Genomic DNA, 19,001 nt, shown 5'->3' with positions numbered 1-19,001 from the left:
ATCATCCATGGCTACGTGCACCTAGACACTAAAGTGTTCTTGAGCCAATGAGCATCAGCTGTGCTGATCAACCTTGTCCTTTTGCTGAAATGCTCATGGTCAAACACACACACATCAAGCATTTCCCTGTGTGCTGTGTTTTAACCCTTCAAATCCCTGACAGAGATCTGCATGGAAACCACTACATAGTACAGTAATTATGGAGCTACATAGCACATAATGATCATATAGGATTCTGCCACTAGGCTATACATGACTATCATGCCTTATATAATACAGCATCGAGTGATTTGCCTATTTCAAAGGATGCATAATGGAACATGCTGTGAGCTCTGCGTATAATCACTAATTCATAGCAAAGTATGCTGAGTGCATATTGGGGAAAATGAGATGGAAAGCACAAGTGTGTTCAGTACACTCATCCCAGAGTTTATTAATTTTATAGTGAGATTGTCAACACAAATGGCTATGGATTTTTCTTATTACCATTGGAGCCACTTGGCTTTCCACTCATTTAATACGAAGACTTGTATTAAGATATTGATATAAAGGCCTGCCACATTCCCTTCCCGAACCTGCACATTCACCAATGAAGGATTTTCCTCCAAAGCTCTGGATACTGGAAAAATAGTTCAAACAGTAGCTCATAAGACTGGAGTCAAACCTTGGGGAGCAGCCTGCAGTGGAACCCTTCTATGGTTTCCTATCCTTGAGAAAGCTTTTAGCTCCCTGGTGGGTGCTTGACTCTTATCACTCTGCCCATGCCTCCTTCTCTGACAGTCTTTCCAAGCTGAGATAAACCCAATACTCCATCCAGATTAGGGATGTAATTCTGGAAGGAAGAAATGAATAATTTTAATATTTTTCTTCCTGCTGTGAGAAAGACTTTAAAAACTCACAGTTTTCAAAGATTATTTTCAATTCAGCACTTTCTACATGGGTAACAACTTTTTTCTGTATGGAAATAATATTTTCTGCTGGAAAAACCTGTTTCCTTCACAGAAAAATGGTGTTTTCTGAGCAAAACAACCATATGCAAATTTTATGCAGACTAAGTACCAAACTGTAAAGATGGTCATCAATGCAGAATTCTTTGCATCAATGATTTCTGATACTCAAAAATATGTTTTCCAATCATTCCGCAAATATTACTGAGTATTCTTTCTATTCCTGCTACAGAGCTTGGTACCCTGTTCTTCTACCCCATGGCTAAAGCACTGATTTTTATACCAGGGCTCCCACTTTCCTGGTCTTTTTCTTTTCTAGACTGTCCCTGGTGTTGGGTGACTGATCTACACAGTTGCTAACATTCTCTTTGGTACCAATCAGCCTAGCAACTGGCAGCTTCCCTAATCCGTGAGAAGTGATATTTGATCTAGACTCCAAAAAGAAAACATATTTAAACAGATGACTCTCGATTTGTATCTCCTGCTCCCTCCCATCACACAGTGCAGAGTTGCCTTTGATGATTTCCCATGAATGGAAGACCAGGCTAATGATGTCAGGGTACTAAGTGCTGTGTACAGAAAGTGCAGCAGAGTGGAGCTAAAGTCAGATAAACACTGGATGCCCTCCACATCTTCATTCTGTTTGCCCAACCTCTTGCCTCTATCACAGTACAGTGGAACCTTGCCATACGCGGGGGATCCGTTCCGGATCCTGCCGCGTATGGTGATTTCCGCCTATGCTCGAGTCCCATTGTAAACAATGGGGCTCGTGCGCGGTGGCGCAGAGGCGCATGAGGCGCAACGGGTGCGCACGCCCATTCAGTTGAATGGGACGCGCTGCCCCTTCCGCCCCGCGCACGCCGGCGGCTTTGAGCGCCTATGCTCAAAGCCGCCGATAAAAAGACCGCATATGTGGAGGATCCACTGTATAAACTTTCTGGTTACTTCTGGGCCAGGTAGGAATCAAAGAACCTTAAGAGCTGGTAGGGACCACAAAAGTCATCTAGTCCAACTCCAATTTTCACGATTTCCACGTTCCCCCCCCCCCCATCCTATAGGCAAATTTGGTCTAGGGTTGTTTCACTTAGCAGGTACTGGAAGGTCATTTAGCAGGTAGTGGGGGAGAGAAAGGAAGATTTTGGTGAACACTGTGGCACCAATTTGGTGAAGAAGAGATCTCTAGCACTGTCCTTATGGGTCATGAGTCTTGAGGGGTGGGGATAGAGGCTGTCCATGGGATGGTCTGAAAGTTTAGCACTCATCAGAAGTCACACCACCTGGGAATTGGATCTTCAGTTGGCATTCCAGTGGATGACCAGCTGGGGAGCAAACCAGTTTTTGAGCCCTGGGGATCAGGTGTTTTCACCCAGGGGAAGCTGGGGAAGACATCTGGGAGATGTCAATTGTTCCAGCTGCTCCCTCACTTGATTTCTCTCCCCTCCCCAATTTGGCACATCTGAAGTAATAAAACTTAAAGATGTGATAGTTAAATAAAGTGGCCCATATTTCAACCCAAGCTATGTGTGCAGTTTCATTATTTCACAGTTTGGTCATCAAATTGTCCTCCAAAAAAAGAAGAAGAAGAAGATATGACCGTCCTACTCAGGAGGAACATAGGAATCTACTTTACACTAAATTATAAATTTGTCTTATTTATTTCTGTATTGACTAGGACAACTATGACTTTACAAATGTTGGAATGTAACTCCTAACAGAACTAGTCAACATAGGCAAAAATCAGTTTCAGTCCAACGTAACCTGGAACCCACAGATGCTCATAGACTTGCAGTATCTCTTTTGAGGAAGAAATCTTTCTTAACTCTACTTGGAAATTCTAGGAACTCAAGCTGCAATCTTTATAATATAAATGGGTGGCTTGTTCTTGTATTCTTGTGTTATGGGAGATGTTGAAATAAATTCATTGTCTGTCTCGTAAAATAGATTGGGGAAATGATCTGTATAGCATGTTACTTGACAATGTGTTTTTTCTCAGTTAATCAAAAATAATGAAAAAATGCAAATGAGTACAAATAGGTGGAAATCCAGATAATATTTATTTCCCCCCTGCAAACAAAAACAAAACACCTTTATACAAACAGGGAAAACGTGAGAATTATTTGTGAAACAAATCAGGATGTATACAGCAGCTTCTTGCTAACCATGAAATATGCTTATTTACATCTAAGAGAACAAAAGATATTAGAAAAATCTTTGAAAGCATTAATTATAGGAAAACATTCATTAAAAGAGGTTCTCTTATTTATAGAACAGGGCAATTTCTATGTTGTGTTTAATGAGAGCAGCAATGCATTACTGAGGGCACAAAATTAACAATATTGGAACAATACATTATTTCCAAGAACTTTAGCTAGCTAGCTAGCTTTGATGTCTGAAAAATGGTAAACAGCCTTTCCAGATACTTTAACTGACAGTGACTACACCAGCACCATCATACACTTGCATCCCACCTGTATGATGTGTGCAGTCTTGCTCTTGTTGATGCTGCTTAGAGAAAAGACCTAATGGAAATTCTGTGGTCCCATGAATTCCTTGGAGGAAAGGTGGGATAGATGCAGTAGCAGAGTGTGCAAAAGTTATTTTTTGTATGACAACTTCCAGAATCTGCTAATCAGCATGGCAAAAGCCTTAAAAATGTAATTTTTACATGCTCTGGGCACTGCACTGACATGGAAAATAAGCCAAACTATATAACAAACACTGTTTGGAAAGTCCTGCTTCCTCCACTGAAAAATATGGAAATTTTGTGAACCCGAAGACATGAATTGCAAGATTCTCCTCATCAGGCTTTCCCAACATTTGAGAAATAGGTTTTGACTATTTGCCAACTATTTTAGAATATTATTGTCACCTCTAATTTTGTGCCAAAGACAGCTTTGAAAAGATTTTAGTGTAAATTACTGTATATATTCATGCATAAGTCTAAAAATTTTAGTCAAAAAATTGACCCCAAAAAACTAGGTCAACTTATCCACAGATCAATGTAAGTACAGTGGACCCTTGTTACAACTTGGGGTTTGGTTCCAAGATCCCCCGTGTATAACAAAATCCATGTATGCTCAAGTCCCATTAAATATAATGACATAGCAAAATGGTGTTCCTTATAAAAACGGAAAATCAAGGTTTGATATTTGAAATTTATACTTTTTTTGAACATTTTCAAATGGTGTATGCTTGAAACCATGTATAAAAAATCAGTGTATAAGAAGGGCTAACTGTACTGTAACTCTTATAAAAGGAACCATGCCCTTCTTTGAATAGAGTTGTGAAAGGCAAGAGCTTAGTTTGTCCTGGAAGGACCTAAAAGAAGCACTAACCCCTTCTACTCTCTCTGCTGTGGCACTGCTTGTGACATTTTTCAATGCCTGGTGGGAAAATGACAGAAGTGGCTCTTTGGTGCTTCCTCTCAGAGGAGCACTGAGAGGAATTGGGCTTTGAAGAATTTAAATAAGACATTTGGTATGTGAGCTTTCCTGGGTTAAAATCAGGCAAAGTTATCACAATAAAGTTAAAATTATCACACACTGCTAATGTAGTTGCCATTTTCTTTGCTTTGCCTTTTCATCCTTTTAGACATGTGTGCATTTTCTTAGCCCCACGTGCACCTGGTTGCCACCCCACACATTCTCAGCTCATCCAGCCAGCCTTTAGGATGAGCACAGTTACAGAGGCAATGCATTTTATGTTCTGGCATCATTTCCTTTGCTTTGTTCTTTAAATCCTTGTTTGTTGTTGTTGTTGTTGTTTGTGTTTATATCCTGCCCTTCTCCCAGGGCTGGGACTCAGGGCAGCTTACAACATTGAAACAATGCAATTAACCATACAAAAATAGTACATTAAAACGAATTAAATTAGTACACAATAATTAAAACGATTCCAAGCTGAAATATCAAAAACATATATATATTATATATATATATATATATATATATATCTTATATAAATATATATATAATATATATAGTGTTCCATACTCTTAAATTTTATTATCCACGGGTCATACGAAAATTCATAATTTGGCTCCCAAATCTGTTCTTCACTTCTACATGAAATCAGATTATAACTGAGTATATATGGAAGAATTTAATCTTTTTTCAGGGTATCCATTGACTCAAAATGGATCGAAAGCATTTAACATTGGGATATATTGGATGATGTATGGCTAAAATGTAATGATTTGAACTTGTTCGAAACATTTACCATAGCTTTTTATGTGCATATGTGTATGTGTGTGTATTAAAAAACAAACAACATAAAAATCTTCATTATTCTTTCTGAGTTCACATAACACACACACAGACACACACACACACACACATATATATATAATAAAATTCAACACAACATGCACTCATTTCAGATCCATCTACATTATATTAATAACTACCTTCCCAACAAAAATTGAAATATTTTTCTGTCACCTAAAATCCTCCTATTTTGGATATATTGCAGTGTTTACGCTAATTATGTTTTCATGTTTCTTTTGACTTCCTTAGTCTCTCTGCCTTGCCTAAATCTTCTTCATCTTTTTTTATATTCTTCATTTCTTTATCCATTTTATTTCTTGCATTTTTAAAAATAATTCAGATATATGGTCTCTCTATTCTAGTTTCAAGCAGTATGCTGCTGATTATTTTTTAGTTTTTTCCACCTTCAGTCTTCATCCGTTCTGATTAAAGTTGTCATGCTTCCCATTTCATTTTTCCAATATTTAACAACAGTATTCCAATCTTCTTGTAAATCTACTGGCATATGTCCACTGATTATTTTTTTATGACAGTCTGTCTAGTTCTCTCATGAATATTGACCATAACATGTATTGATCATTCTTGTGATGCTATTCTTATCCCATAGGTAAACAGTAATGGATACATCATTGGGTATTAATAGGAGTTTCTGTTAATACCCAATGACGCATCCATTACTGTTTACCAATGGGATAAGAATGGGATAAGCACATGGGGGTGTGATAATCTTCCCCCCGAGACCACAAATGAAATGATTTAATGACGGGAGGAGGACGCTTGCTGCCCATGTGATAATCTCCCATGTTGCTAACAAACCTGGAAGAGGATTGGAATAGAGGAGATTTGTGGTCCCTTTCAGTTCTAAGATTATAATTTTAGGGAATAATTCTTATTGAAGACGAAGTGGTATCCACAGGGGCCAAACTTTGCTATGTGTGTAGTTAAATAGATTGAAGCATAGATAGGCATAGATAGGCAGACAGGTGTGTTATGGCATTCACAAAGTGTTCAGACATTAGGGGAGACACCGTCACTTCTCTACTCTCTCAGCCTTCCATGCATGGAGTATAATTCTCCAAACCACTGTTTTTCAAGGGTTCTAATTCATATGAATAGTGGAGGTTATCTTTTTCAGAGATGTTATCTACAGGGTATAGAAGGTGATGGCAATGATGTCAGAAGTGGTGGAGCTAGTATGCACCCTTCTTTATATAGTGAGTAAACACATCAATGACTGACTGTATAAGGCTAAATAGTAATACACACATGAAAAGTCATGCATGTATTATGGGCACACATGTGTACCTCTTCATGCATATGATGAAGTAGTTTAATCTACAAAGTCTTATTCCATCAATAAAGCTGTTGGTCTTGAAGACTAACTTTGTTGTTGTTTTCTCTAGAATCCCTTAACAAGGCTACTTCTCTCAAATTTATTTAAAGCATTAATCTATACTACATAGTCTCTGGATACTTCTGAAACCCATTTCCAACACCAATAATGTACTTTTAGCAGGCTGCAAAACACTAGTAATTTGTTCCACTATAATAATGAACCCACTACTTTATCTATATGACCTTTTCCCTCCTTTACAATCTACAATAATGACACATATTAACCAGCCATACATTGGCACCTCTTTATAAGAGCCTCTTAGATCTGATGAGGCAATCTCTGTGAGAACTGGCAATATTATATAGAATTTGGCTGATCAATACTTTCAATATAAGATTTGAGTGGGTTATTTTTGAAAGAAGCTTGGACTCAGGTTGTTTTTGTTTGTTTGTTTGTTTGTTTGTTTTGGAAAGTTAGAAATGGTTCTTTTTTTCTTTTTTCTTTTAGTTCTGGAGACATTCATCATTGGAAATGTTTATCCAAAATTTAAGTATAAGATTATAGTTAAATATGTGGTTGGTGGCACTTCGTCATTTGCCTCTTTCTTCCCAAGCAATATATAATTATAAGAAATGGTTTGAGGTTTGCTTTGCGTAGTTTACCAGCAATTCTATTCAGATGGGATAATATCTTTTAGAACAGATTATTGAGATTTGCAGTTTTGTTAAGTACTTAGAATTTTCTGCCAGAGTGTTCTGAATAAAGGGCTAAAACACTGTAGCAAAGGATGCTGAGTACTTCTAAGACTCTGTTGGATGGAGCAGTGATACTTAATGTGCTATAAAACTGCTATAATCACACATCACACTGTGATGGACTTTGTAAAAACAGGAATGCTTGCTGGGTTGTTGTTGTTGTGTGCTTTCCGACTTATGACAACCTTAAGACAACCCTATCATGGTGTTTTCTTGGTGATTTGTCATTGCCTTCCTCTGCGGCCGAGAGTGCGTGACTTGCCCAAGGTCACCCAGTGGGTTTTATGGCTGAGATGAGAAACAAAACCTGGTATCCAGAGTCACAGTCCAATGTTCAAGCCACTACACAACACTGGCTTTCTGGGTTAGGGGATATTTTGTCCCCTAATCCATCATATATAATACAGTTATAAGCATATACTGTATAGTACAATTATGCTTCTGCATGTTACTCCAAAGCTCATGCCTTTTGGGAGCATACTTAAACCTGTGAAACAGTAAACTCTAGAGCAGTATGCTTTTAATGAGTTTAATTGATAAATTAATCCAGTAAAATGCTAATCATTAAAAGCCAATTAGCAATGATCATGTACTTTCTCATATTCAAATAACATTCTTCACCAGGATGGTCAACTATCTGAGGTTCAGAAATGGCACACACTTCTTGCTGGGCCTCAAATTCCTCTCATTCCACCTGCAGGTGTTTCAGATTCAACCACATTATAAATTTATATGGGGTATGTATGGATCAAGGGGAAATTCACCCCATTGTATGTATGAAATTCACCAAGTGACTAACATTAGAATTGATAACATGTTTCCTTGAAGCCTCACCATGTCTCCAAAATCTTTTCCAGAATGCTGGGGGACACCACAGAGCGAATGTGGGAAGCATGCAAAGATGCTGTGGAGACACAATGGTGACGATACTGTTGTTTGAGCACATGTGTGCTCACATGATTTTGGATGTCACATTTTATTTTTATTTTATTTGGTAATAATTGCTAACATGGACACAACAAGTTTCACTGTCACCACTCAATGAGTTGAAATTTTATGGACTTACAGCTCATTCTTTCTACACTTTCATTCTTTCTACAAAATATGTGGCTATGATAACAAGAATGAAGTCTCTAATATAAGGTTTGAACCCTTCTGAGGATACTAAAGGAATACAAGGATAATTTCTTTATACAAGTAAATATGAGGAAAACAATTTATATTACATAATGATTTCCACTCATTTAAATTAGCAATGTTGTCTCTTTCCGCAGATGCAATGGCTGGTAGTGATCATAAACCTCTATTTTTTTTCTTCAGTGAGCCAATAATACAAAAACAAGTCCTGGTATTCATTTAAATTTTTGATCCTGAACTATTAGATTGATCAAATAGAATCCCTTGTTACCATCTGATTTGAAATAGCAGCTATTTTACCAGAAGAATTATCACAACTAAGAAATAATCTGGACCATTAACACTGAATCAGTGACATAATTATATATACAATTAACAGATTATCATAGACCTCTTTTCCTGAAAAAGTCACCTTTATCAAAGAACTATCTAATTAAAAGAGGTAACAAATGGTTTGATCAAGACTGTGATAAACTGAAAATGGAGATGATACTGTCTTATTGTGATACTGATACTCTCTTATTGTGGAAGTGGTTCATGTCTCCAATCCTTTCTCAAATGTATGTAATGAGCAAAGAGTATAAAAATATGAATTAATGAAAAAAATATGTATATTATGAGGTACAATGGGTGGAATTAAACCATGCTGCTTGGGAGGGAAGCATCCAAGTAAATACTGGAATATGCTTTCAAAGCTGGAAAAGAGACCAATCCCTGATCTAGAGGGGGATATTGCTAAAGCGAAATGGAAAATCCATTTCAGCAAGATATTTAATTAACCTTTTCAGTTCATCTTTTTTGAGCTCTGAATTGAGTGTAATGGGGAACATTACAAAGACCTTCAGTGAATAGGCCCAAGTCATTAATTTCAAGATTCTCTAGTGATGGACTCCAATATTTGTACCATTATTATCTTTTATTCTTATCTCAGGCATTTTACTTTCTAGATGGTCTACAGCTACTTTAGTTCCAATTTATTTTAAAAGGAACTAAGAGTGATCTAGCAAACTATCCAGCAAACTAGCAAAGTGTCTAGTAGCCTATCTATCTCTGTAATAAGAGCTATCTGTGGAATAAAGAATACCTATGCTAGGCCCTTCATTGCAAAATGGGAGGGTTGGGTGGAGGATCATGCTCTACTTGCTGCAGAACAGGATGGGTTGGACAAAGTTGGAAAACTGCTTTATTCTGAAAAATATTATTGAGAAATACTTGGCTGGAATTGTAATGCATGTATATCTGGCTTTTATTGATTTGAAAGCTGCTTTTGACTCAATTCATCTAGAAAAACTGGAACAAATTGTAATCTACCCATTAAAACATTTGCTGTGTAATATGTTGATTGGGTTTGTATATGTCTTTCAAAAAATGTCACAATCAAAGCTATTCTTGTCTACTATGATGTGTGCTAGCTTGTTCATGTATATGGGCCATACATGTTGCTTCTGATTATTGACTGGTTGAGTTATTTTTATTATTTTGTGGGACAAATCTATATTGTATGGTCTTCTCAGTGCAGGGAGTCATTGGTATTGTCTCTATAGGTTTGAGTGCTTTTGTAGTCGGCATTGTCCATTCTAGGAAAGATCAAATATCCTGTGTATAATCCATCCAGTCCTGCTCACTTCAAATGCTAGAGGCCCTATGGTCTCTCCTGAATATTAATGGATCACTTGGCAGCATGGAGAATGGCTGCCATGCCAACCAGTTAGTTAACATTTTATTTTCAATTGAGAGCATTTTCCATTCTTTTGACTTTCCATCGTTTTGTATGAGGACAATTAGAAAGCAATATAGCAATTAAGACTGAACTTCTTTTAGGCTCAGCTTATTAAAGAGAAGTGGGGGCAGGGTAAGAATTTTTACAGAAACATTTTTCTGTCTTTACATTTATAATGTCAGATCATACTTTTGTCTGTAATTATTCCTGTGAGGTACAGAGTATGAGCTGTTTATATAAGATGAATGGAGCCATGAACTTATAAGTACATGCTCCATTACACTTAGAGTGTATTATTTCTTAATTTACATCTTGCTTTGGGCCATGCAGGGGGCTATTCAGGAATTTCTGCATAGCTGTTTCCAATTCTCTGTATTTATTTCCCTGGGCTGCTTTTATTTCTCAGATTTGAAAATGATTTGGTAGGCAGAAATGCTTTCCCATACATTGGTTTGATGAATTTCCTAGTTCTTTTGCTTATGGCATGACAGCAAGGTTAGAGGAGGAAAGAAATTCAGTGACTTATTATGATGTAGTCTGATGGAATACAGAAAAACAGAAGATATGGACTCTGAACTTACATGAACAACTGTCTCTCATCATTCACTATAGAAACACAAATAAATTAAGCACAATATGTTCTAGAGGCTGTTATAGGAGACACTGGTCTGGGTTCATGCTACTCAAACTCCTCCTAATTGTCAAACAATATAATGGTGCTATTGATTATTATATACATTAGGGAGAAAATGTTTGGAAGCTTTAATGATAATTACAGAAACTCCATAGTTTTACCATGATAGCGAACATGAATCAAACTAGTCCTTTTATAAATATCAAATAGGGTTTATAATTACGAAATATATGTTTTGTCAAAGAAACCTATGTAGAAATTAGGCAAATAATAAGTACATAGGAGTCAGAGTAGATGGGGGGGGGGAAGTGAGCCACTGGATGCATCAATCCATTTAAAAGGGAGAATTAGAACTAGATGCTTAAGTAATTAGGTAGATCTGCAGGGGTGAGTTTGGGAAACCCTGGGCCCGAACAGACAGGCCAAAATAAAGCTGCTTCAGGTCACTTTGGAGGTACAGTGCGCCTGCGCCATACGCGGGCGCACCATACGCGGCCTTGAGCATACGTGCTCAAGCCGCAGGGCGCGCGTGGGGCGGAATGGGCAGCGCGCATACCTGTTGCGGCCCGCGCGCGGCCGCACCGCCGCACACGAGCCCCATTGTTTCCAATGGGGCTCGAGCAGAGGCGGAATTCGCCTTACGCGGAGGGATCCGGAACGGATCCCCCGCATAAGGAAAGGACGCACTGCATGCTGTTTAAATGATACATGCAACTTAAAAGACCAGAAGCTGTGCCAAAGCAGTGCTCCAGTTCTAAGGACTGGAGCACAGCTTCTGGCCTCTTAAGATGTGTGTATCATTTAAACAGCATTCCTCCAAAGGGACCCAAAGCAGCTTTATTTTGGCCTGTCTGTTTGGGCCCAAAGTCTTATAAAAGAGTCAGAAACTTTGTGATCCATATGGAAACAAATCATGATGTAATTAAAAGACATACAATAGAGTCTCGATTATCCAACCTTCAATAATCCGACCTTCCAGATTATCTGACATCACTGCTCAATTATTTCTTTACATTTTCAGAGGACTGAACTGTTTATACAGTACGTACTGTACATCACAATGTTAATCAGTGAATTATTTACATTTTCAGAGGACTGTTTATTCATTACAATGTTATTGCTATAACATTACTGCAACATTACTTTTACTGTTACTGCAGTAAAACTTCAACACATTTGCAATTCATAGTGATTTCAAGGCTTTTCTTGGATCCTCCAGATTATCCAACATTTTCGGCTATCCGACTATCAGCCTGCCCGTTTATGTCAGATAATTGAGACACTACTGTATCTGAGGACCTCAAAAGCAGTTACTGCTGTTCATCAGTCTAGAAAGCATTACAGAACTATTTATAAGGATCTGGGGCTCCACCAGTCCACAGTCAGACAATCTACAAACAGAGAAGGTTCAAGACTACAGTCATTATACCAAAGAATGATCATCGTATAAAAAATCTCCTAAAAACAAACTACATCATCCAGGAAATCACAAAGAATAGAAGAGTAACATCCAAGGATCTGCAAACCACGCTCATGTTGGCCAGTGTGTGCCTGTATAACCCAACAGTCAGGAAGAGACTAAGAAAAAATGGTGTTTGTGGAAGGATAGACATGAAGAAATAACTCATCCCCATATGAAATTTGCTATAGATAACATAGATGATCTACAAAGCTTCTGGGACATTGAACTCTGGACAGAAGAGTCAAAGGTCCAAAACACACTGCAGAGATAATCCAGTTTGAGACCGCTTTAACTGCTCTGGCTCAGTGCTAGAGAATACTGGGAAGTGTAGTTTGTGGTGGTACCAACGCTCTCTAATAGAGAAGGCTAAATATCTCCCAAAACTAGTTACCAGAATTCCCTAGCATTGAGCCAGGGCAGAGAAAGTGACCTCAAACTGAATTATTTCTGCAGTGTGTTTTGCACCAAAGTTGAACTTTTGGCCTCAATGCAAAATCTGATGATTAGTGAACAGGCAACGGGCTAGTATCCATTTAGTGGCATACATAGCAAGTCCACTCCTGCTTATGGCTTCTTCTTCTTGGTTCTGAAAGTTCTAAAAGTTCATATACTTTTTCACACATTGATGTTGACTGCTGAACCAACTGTGGATCAATACATGTTGACAACAGAATATGTTTTTACTGTGGAGGGGAACCGGCAAAAAAGACAGCGATCCAGGAAATGGAGGAAAGGCCACAACTTTATTAAACAAACAGCAACAAAGAAGTCAGGTCTGTCAAAAAGTAGCAAAGGAGAAGCAAATGGAACTTAAATGGAGAGGTTTTCCTTGGGAAACCAGGTTTTGCAAAAATAAATAGAAGCAAGGACTTAAATGGAGAGGTTTTTCCTTGGGAAAACCAAGTGTTGGCAAAATAATAGAGCAACTGGAGTTAATGGAGGAGATTTTCCCTTGGGAACTAGGTTTTGCAAAAATCAATGAAGCACTGGAGTTTAATGGAGAGGTCTTTCCCTCTGGGAGTCAGGATCTTGCAAAAAGTAGCAAAGGAGAAGCAACTGACTTAAATGGAGAGGTTTTCCTTGGGAAGTCAGGTTTGCAAAATAAATAGAAGCAACTTGATATTTTTTTTGTTTTTTGTTTTTTTTTTTTTTGTTTTTTTGTTGTTTAATGGAGAGGTTTTCCTTGGGAAACCAGGTTTTGCAAAAATAAATAGAAGCAACTGGACTGGACTTAAAGTAGAGGTTTTTCCTTGGGAAGCCAAGCTGCAAAAGGGAGAAAGGGGAAGGAACTGGATTTAAATGGAGAGTGTTTCTTTGGAAAGTCAGGTCTTGCAAAAAGTAGCAAAGAAAGTAATTGCATTAAATGAAGAGGTTTTCCTTGGGAAACCAGGTGCTTGCAAAACGGAGCAACTGGATTTATGGAGAGTTTTTCCTTGGAAGCCAAGGCTTTCAAAATGGAGCAAAGAAGTAAGTTTTTTTTTAAATGGGGGAGTATTTCTGCTAGAAAGCCAAGGCTAGCAAAAGGGAGCAGAGAGAGACACGAGTGCTTTGAAATGGGGAGTTTTGCACTAGGAAGCCAAGGGCTTGGGAACGGACTAGAGCAGGGAAGGAATTGGTCTTCAAGGGAGATGGGGGCAGGCTTGCTTGCTTGGGGACCCTTCTGATTGACCCCTCTATAAGTCTACCCAACATTTTAGAGGCAATTTTGGGGCATAAATTTCTCGACTATATTCGAGTACATACGGTAAACATATAAACTATTCAGTTTTAAGACTCAGCATGGTTTAGTGGTTTGGGTGTTGGTCTATAACTCTGGAGACCAGGATTGAATACATGGCCAACCATGGAACCCACTGAGTGACCTTGGGGCATACTCTCCAGCCCAGAGGAAGGTAAAGCCAAACCTCCCCTCTGAACAAATGTGCCAAGAACCTCCTGTGATAGGATCACCTAGGGGCTCCTATGTTGGAAATAACAGAAGGCACACAACAATAAATATTCAGCTTTAATTTCACAATTTTAAGTTTTTCACACACATTGCCAGAAGCCATCTATCACCACTAATGGAACATTTAAAAAAGGAGATTCACAGCAGGTGTTGATACAGGGCAGTTTTTATACTTCACATAGTCTGACATGTCATTGGAAAAACTGATGCATCCCAAATTTGGAAGTAACTCAAGCTACCACCCCATTGACATGGAAGCCACCGATACCACCACAGAAGACACAGTTTACACATTTCCATGGTGGTGAAACATGTCCATTGGGTAAAATACACAAATAGATTTCAGTATTAAGGAAATCAATTCATTTGAGATGTGGTGCTGACGAGAGTGCTGAGGTTTCCGTAGGCACCAAAAAGCCAAACAAAAGAGTCCTATAACAACAAGCCTGAACATCCCCAGAAGTCAGATGACTGTCAGACTCGGCCATCTCAAAAGAAGAATCACTCATGGAAAGACAATGATGCCAGTGAAATGGAATTATATGAAAAGAGAAAATCAGATTATGGAAAACAAGTATAAGAGGAAAACTAGATTATGGAAAGATTCATCAAGGAGAACATAGCCCTGAGTCTACAGGATCTAGGAGTTGTTGCGGACGAGTGTCTTGGGGAGCCTCTTCATAAGGTTGAAATTCACTTGAGGGCAATTAACAACAACATAATAGGGGGAAATGTGTATAATTCAATGCAGGGATTAAATAGAAGTCTTGCAACAATATGAAATAAGGAAAGGAAGAAAAGATTTGAAGAAATAACTTCAGTAGGAGCGGAGAGATTTTCATGATGTGTGCGTACAAAACATAAAGGTACAAGGTGCCTGAATGGTGCAGGAAGACAAAGTCCAAAAGGAAACTTGTTTCAGTCACAACAATCCGGGCTTGAATTGACACTAAACATCCAACTGAGTTGCCCATTCCCCTAGCTGTTCCTTTTGGAGATCTTTCAATTTGCTACCTCTTTTATCACATTTCACATGTTGTGCAAAGAACACATTTTTTTCTCCTAGTTCTGTCAATTCTAGAATATTAAGAAGAAATAGCATTTGACAGGGCTGTACTCTCCCATTCTGCATTAAGTGACCTCGACACTGGGTCGTGTGAGGTCAATGGCTTTCACTTTGAATCTCACACTGAAGCAGGTTGAAGAAAGTGAAATGATTATGAAGTTTATAACAATAATTAACCAAGCAGGAATTATTTATTGGACAGTAAACAAGGCAGCAATGGGTGCGGGCATTTTTATGTTGTCACAAACATACAGATAACAAGGTAAATCGATAGAAGCTAATTTTTACATCTTCTAAGAAATGATTGATTTTATATATTTTATATGCTTTATATATACAAAGTGGCAGAAAACTCCGTTTTGAGAAGTTTGGAAACCTGTTCCCTTCTGTGACTGATGAGCAGAAGTTGGGATGACCTGTGCATTAGTCTTTTTGAAAGTGTTTTTTTCTCCTTGACTAGAGACCTGAGCTTTTTGTTATCAAGACAAGATAGATTTAAAGAAGCAGATCCATCCGCTAAGGCGGTAATTGTATTATTCCCATTTCGTCTATATAGGTATTTATAACATCTTTCGTTTTTGGGTGGGGGAAGAAAAGTAGTTTCATAAGTACTATACCCAAATTTCTTTCTCTTTCTTCTTTCTGTTCTTTCTTTCTTTCAATAGTGCGTCTCTCGTGGAAATCCAAAACAATAAATCTTTATCAAATTTTTCCTAGTTTAAATTCAGTTAAGTCTGAATCTATACACAGTTCCCTGACAGCAAACCCATTAACATCAACGGACTATGTCTGAGTAATGCATTGCTTGAATCAATCATTATTTGAATGTAAGCAATTCTACAGCAAATTATTAAATATTATAATTATTATTATTCATTTGACTTGCCTAATGCATAATAGCCACCTGAGTCCCAGTTCTGGGAAAGAGTGGGCAATAAATAAATAAATAAATAAAGGAACATTGAATTACTTTAAGTGAAGGATTGCAGTTACATAATTCCTTACCACTTCCCCTTTTAATTTTAGTTCAGAGATTTATGGTATCAGTTGCTCCATAAACAATATAATTTGCATACAGTAACATCTTGCTGTTTATACTTAATTTACTGTACACATTTAGTAAGCCACCTTCCAGTTTGGAATTCACCTGCAATCCAACCAATAAATAGTCGGGTCACAAGAAGAATTACCCTAGGTTCATATGTTCATTTGAGTGTTTTCCTGAAAGAGTACAGTAGAATAGTATTATGAGACCATATGATTGAGCATTTGAAGGAATAACACCTCTTGGACCTCAACTGAGAGTTTAGATTGTGAGTGAATCTACAGTTATCCTTCTTTCCACAGTATGGTTTGATTACTTAAAGTTTCATGAGGTAGAATCCACTTTGAGACTAAAGTGCAAAAGAAGTTTGTAGCATAAGTGTTCATAGCCTTGGTCTACTATGCCAGGAAGGATCTTATAATTAGACGGTATGAATAGCCACAGAAATGCAAAACATGTGGAGATGATGATGAAGTGATCAGTTTTAACAATGATCCTTGGAAGAGAAACATAGGAGGAAAATAGTTGGTTAAGGCCAGAGTGGGTGGACCATTATGAATAGTGGAGGGAGGTGTGAATGTGATGTGTGCAGGCTGGGAACCAAAAAAAAAAGGAAATGTGTAGACTGGCAAGAACACTCCTTTGAGGCTGGGGTGTTTCCCATTGAGAAAGCCATACTATTTCCACTATTAACGCCTAAGAAACCTCAGATAATGGAGTCCAGACATGTCTCTACTATTAACAGATCCTTTGACAAAGAAGGTCCCTTTTTAAAAGTCTTTTTTATGTCTGCCTAATCCCTTATTTTTCTACTTATCCTATATCTAAATGGAAGTGTTTTAACAACATTGGAGGATGACAAAGATGGGCTGGAGAAGTTTTGACACCAGGTTGCCAGGTTATGTTCAATAACAATAAAGAATGGGATCCAGAGCTTCAGCACAAAGACTTACAAATAGCCTTAGAGGCCGGACATAGGTATTCCCCTTAACTCATTTGTGTGGAAAAATTAATGTCTGGGTCACATGGAATGCTGCCATGTATAAGGAGTCATTTAACAGTTGTTTTCGCCAGAAGAGCATTTTGTAAACCAAAAGAGGGAGATATGTTTTCCATCCTTGTGTGTTTATCAGGTTAGTCATGTTTAGAGTGATGTGGGAGATCTAAAATGTTTAACTTCCTTCCCATAGTAATATCTAATATACACACCCAGTAAAATTTAAATTTCCATTAAAAACTAGGGAATGTGAGAAGAATGGCAATTTAGAACAGTTTAAATAAAATATTTTAAGGATTATGAAGTACCCAAGTCAATTAGCATGATGTTTTTTTTGTTTCCCCCTTCTCTTAAAGTGGGCAATTTTTAAAGATGTCATATTGAGATAATTTGTCCTCATATTCTTTCTCCTCCTGCTGTTTATCACATTAAGAGGTCATAATTCTTTGTTTATGATCTTGCAGTCTGTTAACTTGGAGTGTCTGTGATTTCAGAGCTGGAGATTATATATATGCTAGCTTTCTCCATCAGAAGCAGAAAGGACCTAGCTATGGACCAACCACAACACATGCTAAGAAAGAGGAGTCTGAAACAGGTGCACAGAAACCAGGTGCATGAACAGGAAGAATCTTTCAGACACTCCTGCATTTTAACCTGGGTTTTAATGATGACAGAAGAAACTGGTCACACTTCCAATTTAAAGTGACTAGTAATAAAAAGAGAGGCAGTGGCCTATCCATTATTAGTCCCAACTAGAGTAAAGTCAGTGAATCATCTAGCTTTACATATACATTGACTGAATGGGTTTACTCTACTGAGACTGACCAGCAAGATCCCAGCTCTTTTAAAAAAGAAAAAAGAAATAAGTTTATTGAAATATTTTAATTTTGACCCCTTTTTCAAAAAGAATAAATGGCTCATGGTTTGTGTCCCTGGAGAAGAGAGTAAAGTCATACACTTTCCATTTTAACATTGCAGCACTCTCATATGACATATGAACCACAGGTGCAGGTTTGTTAAAACTTACTAGTAACATCAAACAAGATCAAAATGTTTAAAGTCCCAGCTTATTTTCAGTTCATAGTTTAAACAAATCATTCCAAATCAAATTAATTTGGACATTAGAGGAATTGTGGTTTGTTCAAAACTGAAGACTCTTTTCTAGTCACTGAAGAAGAAGAAAGGGAAGGAGGGTATGACAGATCCCACTCCAACCTGGCCCCACAGGCCAACCCCTAGGCTCCTGTCACTCACCTGGCTCTCTTGCCCCTCATGATCCACCCTGTATTGGTACTTGGGCCTCAGAGTGATCCCCAGTGGACCAGTGTGTTGTCTGTGGGTTAATTGTATAAGCATGCCCAGATCTCTACAGGAACAGACAGACACAGTTGAAAAAACGGGAAAAAGTAGAAGTTTATTAATAAACAACTAGATGTGTACACTTTATTTGTCCTTTGAAATTGATATGTGTTTTAAGTGATATGTTTTAACTGATGTTGTTTGTTTGTTAATTGTTATTGTCTCCCGTCTGACCATGGGGGAAGTTGGGTAAGAAATAAATTGTTGTTTGCTGTTGTTTTTTGGTCACACAATAACCCCTAAAACTATTTAATCATTCACAGCTCCCCAACACTCGATTCATTTTCTCCCTCTTGCTGGCTATCTTAGCCACAGCCTTCCCTGTATTTA

This window comes from Sceloporus undulatus, chromosome 1 (assembly GCF_019175285.1).
Source record: "Sceloporus undulatus isolate JIND9_A2432 ecotype Alabama chromosome 1, SceUnd_v1.1, whole genome shotgun sequence".
NCBI classification, from domain to species: Eukaryota; Metazoa; Chordata; class Lepidosauria; order Squamata; family Phrynosomatidae; genus Sceloporus; species Sceloporus undulatus.
The sequence above is the reverse complement of the archived record's forward strand: the minus strand, read 5'-3'. Positions refer to the sequence as shown.